At 40.9% G+C, this 16,647-nt stretch overlaps 1 protein-coding gene and 1 pseudogene across 3 annotated transcripts in view; one reads left to right on the top strand and one right to left on the bottom strand.

Annotated features, from left to right (window-relative positions):
• Positions 1–16,647, bottom strand: part of GNG4 (G protein subunit gamma 4) — a 90,553-nt gene that overhangs the window by 33,671 nt on the left and 40,235 nt on the right. The gene's annotated exons all lie outside the window — the stretch shown is intronic.
• LOC149469792 (uncharacterized) overlaps positions 8,059–16,647 on the top strand; it is a 48,890-nt pseudogene continuing 40,301 nt past the window's right edge.

The following is a 16,647-nucleotide window of genomic DNA, read 5'->3' as shown; positions in this document are numbered from 1 at the left end:
ATTTAGATTTAGGAGAGTTTTTTTTGCCTTAACATTACATTGTGAGGCACACAAAGAAAAAAATGATCTGTGTGCATATATTGCTAGTGTAACATTAAGATAAGATCAAGTAAGGATTGTGCAGACACAAATCAGCACAATGAAATTTTCACGTGTTTGCAAACATTAAAGCTCTGAATGTTATCGCAGTCGCCTACATGAGTGTTTGATGCTCATGTAGTAAAGGCAAATGTCACCAAGAACAGCCAAAGTATTTGTTGAGACCTAGGAATTAATAGGGAGAAGGGATATTGTAGATGTTGTTAGGACCTAAAACTGATACCTTGATATTTATGTATATGTTATCTTTTACAGCCTGCACACTTACCCATGATATAGCAATAAACAATTATGCTGGATGCAATATTTCCTGTGTTATTTTGCTCACAAAAGTAGATCACTGTTGTACCGTTCTATAAACCTGTTAAGGTTCTGCTATGAACCATGCAAAAAAGGTCTCTCCTTAAACACCCAGTAATTACAAATGGTAAATTTTTTCAATTAATTAACTGTTAAAAGTGCCTTGCCTCTCTAAAACAGAAGATTTAATGTCACATTTCATGACCACCCTCATTTTGGAGTACTGGGAATTTTTTTTGCTGACTTTCAAGTGTCCTCTGACCACTTTCACAAAAAAACAACTTACAGAAATGGTACACAATATTGTTTTTTTTTCTCTACAAAAAGAGGCAGTAACAAATACAAACCTATGTTCAATGATTTTGTTTAATTTGCCAAAAATATTAGGATTCCAAAAATTTCAGCAATTTTTTTAAAGAGCAACCCTTCCTAACTTTTATGCCAAGGGCAACCAACAGTGCTCATTTGGCTCATACTTTGAAGCTAGCTTTACAGAAAGTAAAAATCACCACCTAGCCAAAGCAGGCAAATTATCCATATTTATCTAATTGTGTTCTGCCAGTGGGGAGCCTTCCCTGCCAGCAGAATACAATGATCACTACTAGTGGTTATAGCCGTCGGAAGTGATCACGTGCAGAAAATCTGACCGGCTGGTTGGAAATCGATGGATCGACTTCAGTAAAATGAGCCTGCCCCTAGATGGATTGAATCTCTGTTGTTCAGAAGGAACCAGCTGAAATTTGATCTATCTATGGCCGGCTTAACAAGTCCATTCTAGAAATATTTCATACCTCATATTCTTGGTATATAGGGATTAACTCACAAGAAACAGATCTAAGAGATGCTTCTCCCACTACTCTATTTCCAACAGCAATTGTTGGACCAAAGAGCTGAAATACAACAGGAAACTATAGTACAGGCCAGTCAGCCTAATATCAATAGTACATAAAGTATTGGAAGGAATGTTAAGGGACGTTACCCACATACTTTCTAGTGAAAAGTGTATAATTTGTAGTTACCAACATGTATTTATAAAGGACAGTTCTTGCTAGACTAAAGTTTTAACATTCTATGAGGAAGTGAGCAGTCATTTGGATAGTGGAAGGCTCAATGTCCTTGAACTAGATGAAGCCCAGAGAAGGGCAACAAAAAAATAAGTGGACTAGAGGAACTCAGTTATAAGGAACAACTACAAAAAATAAAACTACCTTCCCTGAAGAAGAGACATTTCAAAGTATGGTATGAATGGGAAGCAGTTCAGTCTTAAGCTGCAAAAGGGGTTCTTTACTGCTGAAGTGGTAAAGATGTAGAACTCCCTTCCTAACTTTGTGACATCAGCAAAGAATAAACAGAAATTCAAAAAACTATTAGATGTGTTTCTCAGTGACCACAGTATACAAGGATATAGAAATTGTTAACAACACCCAAACACACATATTGGTTGACCTGAATGGACCTTGGTCTTTATTCAACCTTATCAACTATGTAACAAAAACAGGTTGCTGAAGTTCAATGAAAAGTCATATTGTGATAGTTAAGATTAATTGTGTTTTTAACCTTTCAAAGATGGCATGCCCCAGGCACATATTAAAAATGTCAGTCACTTTCATCTAAAGGGCTTAAGCTGGCCATACAAGGATCAAAATTCATCTGGTTCAACAGGGGCCAGCCAAGGTTAAATCCATGTACAGGCAGGCTGGATTGACCTGTTGGATTGTTCTGCAAGCGGTTACTGCTAGCGGCTATAGCCGCGGGCAGTAATCATTATGGTCTGCTGGCCAGGAAGGCTCTCCATGCCCACCTGCCACCAGAACACAATAGCACTGCAGAAGGCATGCCCCATCAGCACTTGGGAAAGAACCAGTTAAATCACAGTGGCTTCTACAGGGGTAGTGCTACATTTATATAATCCTTTTAGAATTAAAGCTGAACTATGAACACATGTAAAAAAAATAATGTATAAAAAAAATTATGTCATTCTATATTGTTTAAAATCATATACTTCAATTTATCTCACACTTCAGCCTTTTGTAACCCCCTGTACAGTAAAACTAGGGGAAGGAGGGGCAACACATGGGCCAATCAGGTGTGCTGTATGTACATGTTCTGCATGGACATGTGCTGACAGAAAAAGAAAGCAGTTTGCAAACTGTAGAGATTAGTCCTGCTGTTAATTCATTGTCTTGTCACAGGCTGGAGACATGGAAAGAACATAGTTGCGTTGTTTAGCTGCAGTAGAGAAAATTTCAGTCCACCAGGTAACTTTCCATACTACAGGGACAGAAATTCATATTAGCTCCCATACATGTATCTGAACAGTTATTTTAACTGTTGTTTGAAGTTCACCTTTTAAAAGCAAAAATAAAATTAGTTTTAAGAAATCTGGAAGCGGTAACACTGGTTCCTTTCATAGTTTTGGTACAGATAAAGAAAATAATGGTATCTGTTTTAAAACAAATTGAACAAGAGCCATATCAACAACTGTCAACTCAACTATGTCCTATAATGAGCAATACATAAGTAAACAATTATAATAAGGACCTCCTGCGCTACTAATAAGTGATAAATCCAATGTGTGGGAGTTGCTAGCACCTAACCATATACCAAGTGGAAATAAATGAATAAATAAATATAACGATGCAGCGCTACCCTAAATATAATCATACAGTACAATATATAATAGAAAAAAAATGCAGAGTAAAAAAATATCACAAGTGACTATTAATCAGTGAATCGATCCTCTCTGGGATCTATGGTGAGCAATAAGCGTGATCTCACCTGGTATCAAGACCAGGAACCAGTGACACCAAATCGTCCAAATGGGAACATGAATACGAAAAAAAATAAATATATATATATATATATATATATAAATAACATGAATCCCTGAATGGGATCAATATTCTCATGCATATCGTGACTAAAAATAAAAATGGCTAAGTTAAGCCATATATATACAATAGTGTGACATAGAGTGGATCCCTAAATTTGGGATCAAATTTTCACAGTAGTGACAAGTGCCGTGATAATATATCAAATACAAAAAAAAATAATACAATCACATCAACATAAAGAAATCACATAAAATAGTCCACAAAAACAAGAAAAAAGTCCAAAAAGGTGCGTGAACATCTGAAATATTCCAGACGCTTCTATGTGCAAGTGATATTGTGGATGTGCATAACCACCGATGGAAATAATCCGTATATGGCTAAATTGTCCCCTCACCTCCTTGAAGCGACCCTATAAAGGGGCAAATCGCTGTTTTGTAATTTAAGCCAGGATCTTCTATGATGAGGTTCCCTAGCATTATGGATACCCGTCCAGACTGATGATATCCCCCTCAATAGGAACAGCCAGGTCCCCTACAGTATAATGCAGCCAGCAACCAACTCACATCACAGGTAGGGTAAAGATAGAAAAAAACCTGCCATAGTGTAAATAAGTAATATCTTACAGGAATAAAGAACAGCCAAATGCCCACTCACAATATGTCAGATATAACAAGCATTAAACCTCATGCTAAGGGTGTACTTGCATGGGTTAGTTGGGTGCAGTAAGATGGCGCACGCACCGGAAGTACGTCACCACGCTCGTGTCCTACACCTTATGTCACGTGACTTCATCAGGCCCTGAGAATGTGCATGTTAATCCCGTTAATCCCACGCCACCAAACCTATGTTCTTAATCTATTACTTAATCTATTTTTTCTCAATTGGGTGTTCGCAACAAGAAATGTTCCCACCAAAAAATCAGTATTTAAATATGTGCATTGCCATGCCTCCCTGATAAGGCAAGTGATATATACACCCTAGTGTGAGTACTTAAATTGTTTTTATTTTTTAAATGGGATTTAGACCCTGGCACATGTGATTTGTTTATTTTATGTAATTTATGCACTTTGTAATCATCAGCACTTTCACGTATGAATATTTTTCTTTCAGTTTTGCATGATAACTGGTAGTTTTTTGTTGGTACTCAGGGAGGCGACGCAATGCACATAATTAAATACTGATTTATAAGTGTCATTTCCACTTGCTGCTTCATTCCTCTGCTATCTACAGTACATGAATCACTTCTGAGAAGTTTAACTGACACCTAAAGAAAAATGGTGACAGGGGAGGGACCTCCAGCAGATTGACAGCCTCAGTTCTATTCCTGTGAGCTGTGTGAAGCTGGATGTGTCTCTTCCCTCCAATCAGCTTCCAGAATTTAATGTCAGTTCTCCACCCCTGCTGAATTCTCAGACAAGCTTATATATTCAGCACTTTGAATGGATGTACAGAAGAGAATATTGCAGATAAACAGGTACAGCTTATGTAGAAGATTTGTTTCATCTCTGTGTATCATCTGAGGATAGTCCCTTCACTGGGTATATGTAAGGGTTTACAACCACTTTAAGACACCAAAATGACATACATTTTTTATCTTTCCCTGTGAATATGCATAAGGTGATGCGGAGAGCCTTTTTGGGCAGTGAAAGGGCACCTGAATCTAAAAATGCATTCCAAGAGAAAGCTAATGGGGTTTGCCCACAAATGATAGAGCTTCCAGACAGTGTGTTGCAAGCATTGTGTAACTGCAGATAGATGGGGAGAGCATGTCTAGGTCTGCCTAACCCAAACCGACAGCTGAACCAGACTGAGATCTTATAGGAATTTAGGCGTTTTTGCTGAAAACCTTTATAAAAGCTCATTTGCACAAGCAGCTATTACCATTCCCCCTCTGAAAAGGGATCCACTGTAGTTATCGTTTCAGAGTGCAGTTGAAAGGCAGGTAGGAGGCAATATGTCACCTCCTCACTGCCTTCTTTAACCATCGAAATTCCAACCTACCGTTCACAGAATTCAGCTTGGTATTTATTTTTTGCCTTGACCACAAAGGTGCTTAATTGGGCAGTTGGGAGGCGGTAGAACAACGTGCTTTTACCACTCCCTGGGTGCCTATGTGAACAAGCCCTTAGTGATTCGTGGACCTGATAACACTGAGTCTATTATAAGGAAACTGAATAAATGTGAAATCTGGATACAGTGCATGATAAACTTTCTCAGCTTGAGGAGTTTCCTGCTCTGGAGAATATAATACACAGGACTTTCAGTATAGGAAAAATCTACTACTAAAACGAATCATAAGATGTAAGTACAGCCATGGGTAGTGTGGATGCACCCCTGATCCCCCCCATACCAACCTCTCTTTTCCAGCTTTCTTTCAAACTCACACATATACTTGACACTCCCCCTCTTTGCCCTTTTCATTTATAAGGACACTATGGGTTATTTAAAGTGTTATTAAACCCAGGACTCTGTATTCACTATATCTGGTCTGCAATTATTTTAGTAAATATAAACTGCGAAATACCTTTTCTCATCCGCAGTCAGAGCAGTCTTGTGACTTCTATCAGTGTCCAGCAGAGCACAGGTTAAAGCTTGTAGGAGGAGTTTTCTTTCTGCTCTAGGAGGATGCAGAACAACTGAACTCTGCCTGGGCAGTGCTGATTGGCCCTGTGCTGATCACATGCACTCTCCCAAGGGAAAAAAAAAACCTCTCTAGCAATACACACCAAACTGAGCATATGCATGTGGTTATGGGTTCAGTCTGTCTTATCAGGTGTACATATGAACTAGAGGAGGGGCAGAGAAGACAGGAACAAATGGCCTGTTTACACAATGCAGAGGATTAACCCCTTAGGTTCCACAGTGAGTATAACAAGCATGCTTTACTGCATATACAGACTGATTTTACTGTTGTGGGTTTAGTAACATTTTAAGTAATAGGGTTTACAGTTGGTTTCATATGGATACTGCAAGGTTCACATTACACCTGCTTCACAAGATCATTATAGAAACAAGATTTGTTTTCTTATAAGGAGCTAACATCCTTGGTTGGGGACTCCTTTCTAGCAACTCAAGATCTTTTTTACTGCGAAGAGTCACTCATTGGAGAAATGTACAGCCACAAGAAAAAAGGACACAAGGCACACAACAGCATCCATCCAGACACCAAAGAGCAACAAAAAATTGATTCACACTATATTAATAGTTCAGCTGACTGAGGTACACATTAAAGTGTGTGATTACTTTAAAAGAAGATGATTGAATATTTAAACCTGAAACAGAATGTGCATTGATGTCTTTCTTTTTCCTTTAAAGTACACGTGGCAGATGGTACCTGTAGTAGGAATCTGTGACTGAATGATATGCTGGTGTGGGAGGAGCCCCGCACAGGTGCACTCTTTTCAAAAAGTGACAGCGGGTATGAGGAGAGAATCCCCTGTCCATTGTCATAGAGACAGGAGTGCTGGTGGCAGGAGGTGGGTGCATGGGAGCATATTACATGTTACACTCTAAATATGAGTGCAACATGTAACATGCTCCTAGAGCTAAATGTATCCTTTAAATTGGAATTATTATTAATATATGATAATATACTGAATATCAGGGCTCACAATTTTAAGTCCCGAGCTACTAGCAAGTAACTAGAGTTACTCGCCACCAGTAGCCCAACCCAACCCCTACCCTGCCCCTAATTTCACCCCTAAACAAGCCCTCATAAATTATCTCATGAAATGACACAACCTCACTGATAGAGGTACAGGGCACACAGCAGGGTACAGGGAACACAGGGTAGAAGGCACAGCAGGGCACACAGCATGGTACAGGGCACAAAACACACAGCAGGGTACAGGGCACACAGCACGGTACAGGGCACAGCAGGGCACACAGCAGGGTACAGGGTACACATCAGGGTACGGGAAAACAGCAGGGTATAGGGCACAGCAGGGTAAACAGCAGGGTACGGGGAAAACAGCAGGGTATAGGGCACATCAGGGCACATAGCAGGGTACACAGCAGGGCATGGGGCACGCAGCAGGGTACACAGCAGGGCATGGGGCATGCAGTAGGGTACAAAGCTGGATACAGGGTACACAGCAGGGTACAGTGCACAGTGATGTGGAGTGTATTAGAATTTCCAGAAGAAACAGTCACTCTGCTGCCAGCATCACCATGGCTCTTGATCTTGCCAGTTTTCAGTGCCCACTCATTTGAGCCAGTTGAACTTCCTTGGCAGGGAAGCGGAGAGGGGGAGGGGCTTTGGCTCGTCTCTCCTGGCTAAGCGTCCACACACTGCTACCAGGAGAGAGAGGCCATCCTGGCAGCGGGCTTCCTAATCATAGCTCACCATGACCAGTGCTCAACCGTCGCGCCCGCCCACCTGCAGAGATGGAGAGATTCAAGAACTAACCGCAGCACTCTCTAGGGAATGAAAGAAGCATCCAGCCATCCCCAAAATCAAGCCCTCTGACTCGCCCCCACGTTATTTCCACTCACCAAATACGAGCAGGAGAGTGGAACTTTTGATGCCTACTGTATAACAATTATATATTATTGTGCCTGTTGTTCAGCTTTAAGACTAAAGTACACTGCAGGGGGCGCATGCGCGGCCAGCTCCGGGATGACAGCTCTGTAAAGAGAGCTCCGTATCCCCACCAGCCATAACCCAGCACTCACCGGACACAGCAATGACACAGACCTCTCCCCGCACTGATAAGGGGACGCAGGTCTCCCTAGATCCCCAGGGATATGCCCCGACGCCTCAGATCACCAGGGAAGCCGGGAAAGCTGACAAGCTTTTTCCCAGCTCTCAGCCTCTGCAGCCAAGATGGCGCCGGCTCCTCACAGCACAATGCCTCACAGCCAGAATGGAGCACAGAGCACACCACAGACCCCAGGCTCAAAGCATCCTTATATCCTGGAGACCCTGGTGAGTCCTCTCCGCCCCTGTCTCCCACTCATTGTTAAACAACAAGGAAGGCTCTTTATGATTAAATTCCTTCAAGCAGGCATCGATGTCTTGAAAGCCTTGAATATCCTACCAGTGGACTCCCACCAACCTACCTCCAACCATACACAACACATGGAAGTAGAATGGTCCAGATCCTAAGATCATCACCATCAACAACCACCCAACAAGCTGGGACTCTATCAACCACTAATGGCTAGCAGACAGCCCCATTACGATCATCCTTGAATCCCAAGTTATTCGTCAACATGACTTACCACGTAAGTCATATATGTTCAAATCCCCCCGTTACACAGTAACAATAAGTGCTACACATACCACTTTTGTTTTCAACAAGTTTTTTTTACCCCCTTACCCTCCTACCTCTACCAGTCGATCGACTCAACCCCTCCTCACTCGAAATAATGACCTACAAGATGAAACATCCTCATCAAACCAGCGACCGCATCCAGCACGTTACCTCTTCTTTGTGGAAACTTCTCCAAAACAACAAAAACATATGCCATTACTCTACATAACCTATGAAATACCTTTGCTACTCCGGACAACTCGCCTACATCCAGAACTATGATTAAAATCTCATCCTTAAATGTCCGTGGCCTCAACTCACCGTTCAAAAGATCTCTACTATAAAAAGAAGCTTGATTTTTGCAAGCTGATGTCATATTCCTTCAAAAATCCCACTTTGCCACCAACAAAATCCCCAAATTTCACATACATTGGACGCTCACAATATGTTTTTTGACATAAATGACTCACCTGAAATATCGATACCCACATTATGGTCCGCATATAAGGCATGCATGAGAGGTATCCTTATACAAATAAATTCCCGTAGCTCCAAACAGAGAAACCAACAAATCAACGAACTCCTCCTCTCAATTAAAACAAAAGAAGAATTAAACAAAAAATCCCCAAACTCCGTAACATCCGCCCAACTCACCACCGACAGAAACAAACTTAGAACCCTCCTGCTCTACAAATATGACCTTCAAAAAATAAAAACTACATTCTACTCCCTTAGCAACAAAGCCAACTCCTTACTAATAAAAATGATTAAACAACGACGACTAAGAAATAAAATATCCTCAGTTTATCATCCATCCTCACGAACCTTAACCATAAACCCGCAAGATATAGCTAATGCCTTCGCGACCTACTACCAACAACTATATAACCTTAAAGACGACCTGAACACCATCCAACCAATACCTACGTCCATACAACAAATCCTCCACACAATTAAACTCCCTCAAATTTCTTCAACCCAACTTGACGACATATCAATTCCGATCACTCCCACTGAAATAGAATCCACCATTAAAACACTTCCTCTTAACAAGTCTCCAGGAAACGATGGTTATATAAATGAGTACTACAAACAATTTGCCCCTAACCTTTCACCATATCTGACCAGACTCTTTAACCACGCAGCCACCACTGGCACATTCGCCAAAGACATGCTATAATCGACAATAACCACAATACCAAAGCCTGGCAAAGATCCACAGTATGTCCAAAATTATAGACCAATTTCCCTACTTAACACAGACGTCAAACTCTATGCAAAAACTATAGCACGTAGACTACTCCCCTATCTTCCCACTTTGATACACCCAGACCAAGTAGGATTCATACCAGGCCGCCAAGCACCTGATGCTACTAGAAGACTCATATCCCTCATCCATCACTTAGAACACACCAAACAACCCTCATTGCTTTTATCACTGGACGCTGAAAAAGCATTCAAACGCATACACTGGCTATTTTTGCAAATGACCTTACAGAAATTTGGCATCACAGGTTGGATGTTAACAGCCATTTTAGCACTATACTCCCTCCCTTCAGCCAGAGTATTAGCAGACGGAACACTATCAGATCCCTTTGATATTACCAATGGCACCAGACAAGGCTGCCCTCTATCTCCTGTCATATTTGCATTACTCATTGGACCCCTAGCCTCTAAACTTCGAGACGACCCAATGTTCACTGGCATATGACACCTTAATACTGAGCACAAAATTAGCCTATTCGCAGACGACATCATATTGATGATTACCAACCCAGCCAAATCCCTCCAAACAATACGTACCCATCTTCAACAATATACGATGGTCTCCTATTATAAACTAAACAAGCCCAAATCCTCAATTTTAAACCTCCACACACCATATTTCACTCAACTATCCCTTGCTAAACAATTCCCCTTCACCTGGGAAAAAAATAGCATCCCATATCTAGGAATCAAACTCTCTGCCACAACAGACCAACTATTTACTTCGAACCACAAAAAATTACTTGAAACTATACCCCAAGAAATTGCCAACCTTCGTACCTCAGAACTATCTTAAATAGGCAGAGTAGCGACATTAAAAATGCTCATCCTACCAAAAATTCTCTATATTTTTCGCACACTCCCCATACCGGTCCCCAATACTTTCTTCTCCAATCGCCAATCGATATTTACCAGATTCTTATGGAATTCCAAAAAACCTAGATGTTCCACCAATCTCTTAATCAGACCACCCTCCAAAGGAGGCGCTGGCCTTCCACACCTTAAATCCTACTATAATGCCACTCTCCTGGACCAAATATATTTTTGGTGGCACCCAACCAGAGAAAAATCCTGGTCCACAATGGAAACCTTACCCTTCCTTCCACTTAAATCACACCATCTACTCTTAACCACAATATTCTCACAAACGACCTATCACTTAAAGCACCCATGTATCCAAGCCACCCTTCAAGCTTGGAAAGATCTTTTATCCACAGATTACGCAGACTCCAAACAACTCCATACCCCACTCAACATATTACATTCCATTACGCCCTCCCTAGATTTAACCCAGTGGGAAAAACAAAACATACATCACATAGCAGACCTTTACAAAAATAACATCCTACACTCATTTCAATATCTCCAAACCCATTTAATCTCCCTGCCGCTGAATACTTCACCTACTTACGAATAACCCACTGCATCCAAATGAACAACATACCCCATACCATAATAATCCCGACTATGGCCTACACCTATTTTTCCAGACTGCATTACCCAAGTAAAGTCATCTCTACCTTCTACAAATATTTAACGGACCTGCAATTTACTTTAAAATCTACCTCTTTATCCAATTGGGAAAAAACCCTAGCAGAAACCATTCCAACCCACACATGGACTACCACATTTAACTCCACCTACAAATCCTCTCACTGCAGCTCACATTGGGAATCCTACTTGAAAATACTTCATCAGTGGTACCTAACCCCTACCAAACTAGCCATTTTCTACCCAAAACATTCCCCTTCTTGCTGGCGACATTGCGGGGACATAGGCTCCACTCTTCACATACTATGGTCCTGCAAATCTATTAAATCCTTTTGGAATAGTGTATTCCAACTAATAGCCAAAGTTTCCAAAATAAGGATAACCCCAAATCCGGCACTTGCACTCTTACACATCGGGATTAACAAATTCCCATATACCTCCCGTACCATCATTGTCCACATACTTTTTGCAGCTAAACTAAATATAACCCTATTATGGAATACCACCACAGCTCCTTCCCTTCAATCGCAAATTTCAGATCTTAACTTCCAATGCAAAATGGAAAAAAGACTGGCCACCAAGAACTCCACCCGACATAAGTTTAATTCCTTATGGTCTAACTGGTTACAAAACCCTAACTGCTCCATAAAACCCTGATACCTTACAAACAATTGTTCTACCTATCCACATCAGACTGGTAATCCTTCCCCATTCCACCACAGTTTCTCCTCCCCTCCTCACTACCCCCCCTATTATTCTCCCCCTGTTTAATACCCCCCTTACTACTTACTACTCCTCCTCATGGTTCAGTCCACCCCAAGCATACCTCTGATGTTTATGCCGCAACTCTATTTTCAACGCCAGCCAAAAGGTGGGGTAACATCCTAATAAAGTTATATTGTATGCATACAATTTAAACTGAACCAAATGTTTTCTTCCTGTTAAATTTTTTTTAAATTTTCAATAAAAATTATTGAAACATAAAGTACACTGCAGACTAAATCTCAATATGAATGATGATCGAGCTATTTTAATTAACAATCATTTTATACTATTTAAGAAAAGTAAATTTTCCTGTAAATTTTATATCAACAGTGAGCTAAACAAATATTACTTTCACAGCCAACCAGGTTTAAGTGAGTGGTGGCTGTTTTACTGATATTTATTAAAAAACCTAAAGTTACCTAGTTACATAGTAAATCTGGTTGAAAAAAGACACTAGTCCATCCAGTTCAAAAAATATATTAAAAAAAAAACACACACAAACACACACTTGTGCATTTAAGACGTAATCCATTACATCTTTTTTCCTCCAGATGTAGAGTGCCTCCTTGTCCTCTGTGATAACCTTAAGGTGAATAGCGCTACAACGAGCTTAGTATATTGACCACTGATGTTGTCAGAGCCTGGGTCCAAACCTTTAGAGAAGGGTTTTATTAGACACTCAAGATCTCCTGCGGGAGCAACCCTGTTCTTTGTTGAAAAGAAAGACTCCACCTTCCATCCATGCATTGACTACAGAGACATAAATAAAATCACTATTAAAAACCGCTACTACCCTTGACCTCTGAAATGTTGGAAAGACTTTGTTATGCCAAAATCTTTACAAAACCTGATTTACGAGGGGCATATATTTTGGTACATCCCGATCCTGAACTACCATTTATAGTGGAAGTGGATGCTTCTGATTCTGCCGTGGGAGCTATCCTGTCTCAGCGAAGTGATGAAAAAATGCAGCTTCATCCTTGTGCCTACTTCTCTCATTTGATGTCCTCAGCCGAAAGGAATTACGACAAAGGGAATAAAGAGTTACTGGCAATTAGGAAGCCTTTTGTGAATGGAGGCATCTGCTGGAAGGGACTAATCATCCTGTAACTGTTCTCACTGATCATAAAAATCTGGAATTCATTCGCTCGGCCAAGAGTTTGTCTTCTAGACAAGCACATTGGTCTTTATTCTTTTCCAGATTCAATTTTATTATATCATATCGACCTGGATCGAGTAATGATAAGGCCAATGCCTTATCAAGGATGCTGTCTGAGCCGCCCCAGGAAGGCAACTCTGAATGTAGAGGCCACAAGTACGAAGACATTCTTGAGTCTTCTCAAAGAGGGGTATGAGAATGACCCACTTCTCAATGATCATCTTAAGGACATTAACCTTAAATACAAGAATGGCTTTTGGACTCAAGCACATCGTCTCTATGTACCTGAATCTGCTCGGGTGGAAGCCCTCAAATTAGTTCATGACTCTAAACTTGCGGGACATTTTGGGATTTCAAAGACAGATGAACTTTTGTCACATTCCTTCTGGTGGCCTAGTTACTAGAAAGAGGTCAAACGCTATGTGGCCTCCTGTGTGACGTGCGCACGCCATAAGACACCCCGAGCTTCTCCTTTGGGGTTGCTCCAGTCACTTCCTGTTCCATCAAGACCTTGGGGGTCAATTTCTATTGACTTTGTAGTTGAATTATCTCCCCAAAAAGAAATGACCATTATCTTGGTAGTCGTCGACCGTCTTACTAAGATGGCTCATTTTATACCTGTTAAGGGGGTACCTTCTGCTGAACAAACTGCAGAGTTGATGGTTTGAGATGTTTTTAAACTACATGGAATTCCTGATGATGTGGTATCTGACAGAGTAGAGTTTACGTCAAAATTTTGGAAAAGCTTTTGTTCAGCTTTAGGGTAACATTTAACCTGTACTCTGCTTTTCATCCTCAGTCTAATGGTCAGACCGAGAGGACCAATCAAACTTTGGAGCAGGAACTTTGGTGTTTTGTCAGTTATCTTCAGGATGACTGGGTGGACTATCTTCCTACAGCAGAGTTTGCCTATAACAATGCTAAACATAGCTCCACCTCCCAAAGTCCTTTTTCCCTCAAAGAGGGTATCATCCAGTTTTTATTACTGACCTCCCTATCGCAACTCAAATTCCTGCTGTTGCCAACAGATTAACTACATTGCAGGAGATTCAATCAAAGTTGATTGAGACTTTGGGGGAGGCTCAGGAAAGTTATAAAAAGGCTGCCGACAGATATCGCAGATCACTTCCTACCTTTCATGTGGGCGACAAGGTTTGGCTATCAACCAAAAATCTGAAAGTTCATGTTCCATCTGCAAAGTTGGGCCAAATGTTTGTGGGACCTTTCCAGATTTCTGTTCAGATCAACCCAGTCACCTTTCGCTTAAAACTTCCTGACAGTATGAAGATTCATCCTGTTTTTCACGTATCGCTATGCAAACCATTTAATGAAAATCCTTTCTCTGGAAGAATTCTTCCACCTCCTCCACCTGTTGAGGTAAAGGGTGAAGAACTATATGTGGTGGAGAAGATTCTTGACTCTAGGATATTTAGGAAAAAATTGTAAAATCTTGTCCAATGGGAAGGATATGGGCAAGAGGAGAATTCTTGGGAGCCTGAGGAAAATGTTCATGCTCCTAGATTAACAAGATAATTCCACCAGAGGTTTCCCCACAAGCCTGTTCCCAAGACGTCCAGGGGACGTCCTGTGAGGAGGGGAGTACTGTCAGAGCCTGGGTCCGAACCTGGGCCTTCTGCGGTGAGTGGACTGGCAATGTTTCTGCTTGCTAAGCCACCTGGAATGCTGGACAGCTCCCTTGACAATTATTTGGATGATCCTACCTTGACCTGGACCTTGTTTGTCGTGAACCTTGAACCCCTTGCTCCTCCCATGAACTTCCTGATATAAGCCGTGCCTCTGCACTTCCTGTTTGCCAGATTATTGTGCTCTCCAGCCAGTATCTTGCTCCTTGCCTTCTCTGTTATTATCCATATTTTGCTACCACTCGTTATTGACCCTTGGCTTGTTCTCGACTGCGCTTCTTCCTGATCCCAACCTGCGACTGCTCATTACCAACCTTGGTTTGTTTACTGACCACACTCCCGTTTGATCCCTACCTGCTTATATGCTACTGGACCTCCACTTGCTCACCTCCTGGTGGGGTGATCCTGAGGACCGAGACCTGGTGCTAACACGCAGCAAAATCCATCTCTACCATCCGGAGCTCTGGTAAACACCGGTTGGTATTTAGACTCCGCACTTTGGGTGATCCCACTCCTCCACCACGGTGACCTGCCTATGTACCTATCCTTCTGGTTTCAGGTGAGCCTTTCCACTGCTATAGCAACTGGTCTTCGAGCCTGACCCCTGATTGTGACAGATGTATTTATACATGTTAATTTTTTCCCTTTTAATCTCCTCTTCTCAAGAGAGAATCGTTTAATATTTCCTCATAGCTGAGCTCCTCCATGCCTCTTATCAGTTTTGTTGCCCTTCTCTGTACTTTCTCCAGTTCCCTGATATCCTTTTTGTGAATTGGTGCCCAAAACTGAACTGTATATTGCAGATGAGGTATTACTAATGATTTGTACAGGGGCAGGATTATATCTCTCTCTCTGGAGTCTATACTTCACTTAATACAAGAAAAGATTTTGCTCAGTTTGGAAACCTCAGGTTGGCATTGCATGCCATTATTAACCACTTACCCTCCAGAGGATTTATCCCCCTTCCTGACCAGGCCATTTTTTGCGAAACGGTGCTGCGTTATTTTAACTGACAATTGTGCGGTAATGCAATGTTGCACCCAAATGAAATGTATGTTTTTTTCCCCCACAAATAGAGCCTTTTTTTGGTGGTATTTGATCACCTCTGCATTTTTAATTATTTTGTGCTATAAACAAAAAAAAAATAACAATTTTGAAAAAATATATATTTTTGACTTTTTGCTATAAAAAATATCTAGTAAAAAATGTAATCATAAATTTAGGCCAAAATGTATTCTGTTACTTGTCTAAGCAAAAAAAATCCCAATACATGTAAATTAATTGGTTTACATGAAAGTTATAGAGTCTACAAATGGTGGTATACATACTTTTTTTTTTATTTTTATATATATATATATATATATATATATATATATATATATATATATATATATATATATACACTAGGTCCCAGCATGTTCTCCCTGTGCCTGCGTGGGTTTCCTCCTACACTCCAAAGACATGCTGCTAGGTTAATTGGCTTCTGTCTAAATTGTCCCTAGTATGTATGTGTATGTATGAATGTAAGTTAGGGACCTTCGATTGTATGCCCCTTGAGGGTTAGGGTTTGATGTGAATGTACAATATATATGTAAAGCACTGCGTAAATTGACAGCGCTATACAAGTACCTGAAATAAATAAATATATATATACTAGTAATGGTGGCGATCAGCAACTTATAGCAGGACTGCAGCGGGCATTCTGACACTGGGAGGAACTAACTGTCACTGACATCCCAGTGACACTAATACAGTGATCAGTGCTAATTAAAAGCACTGACACTGTACTAATGACACTGAGTAGGAAGGGGTTAACATCTGGGGCAATCAAATGG

The sequence above is a fragment of the Staurois parvus genome, unplaced genomic scaffold (assembly GCF_062004578.1).
Source record: "Staurois parvus isolate SC_StPar_1 unplaced genomic scaffold, SC_StPar_1.0 ptg000059l, whole genome shotgun sequence".
Lineage (NCBI taxonomy): Eukaryota > Metazoa > Chordata > Amphibia > Anura > Ranidae > Staurois > Staurois parvus.
This window is presented reverse-complemented; position numbering and strand designations above follow the sequence as displayed.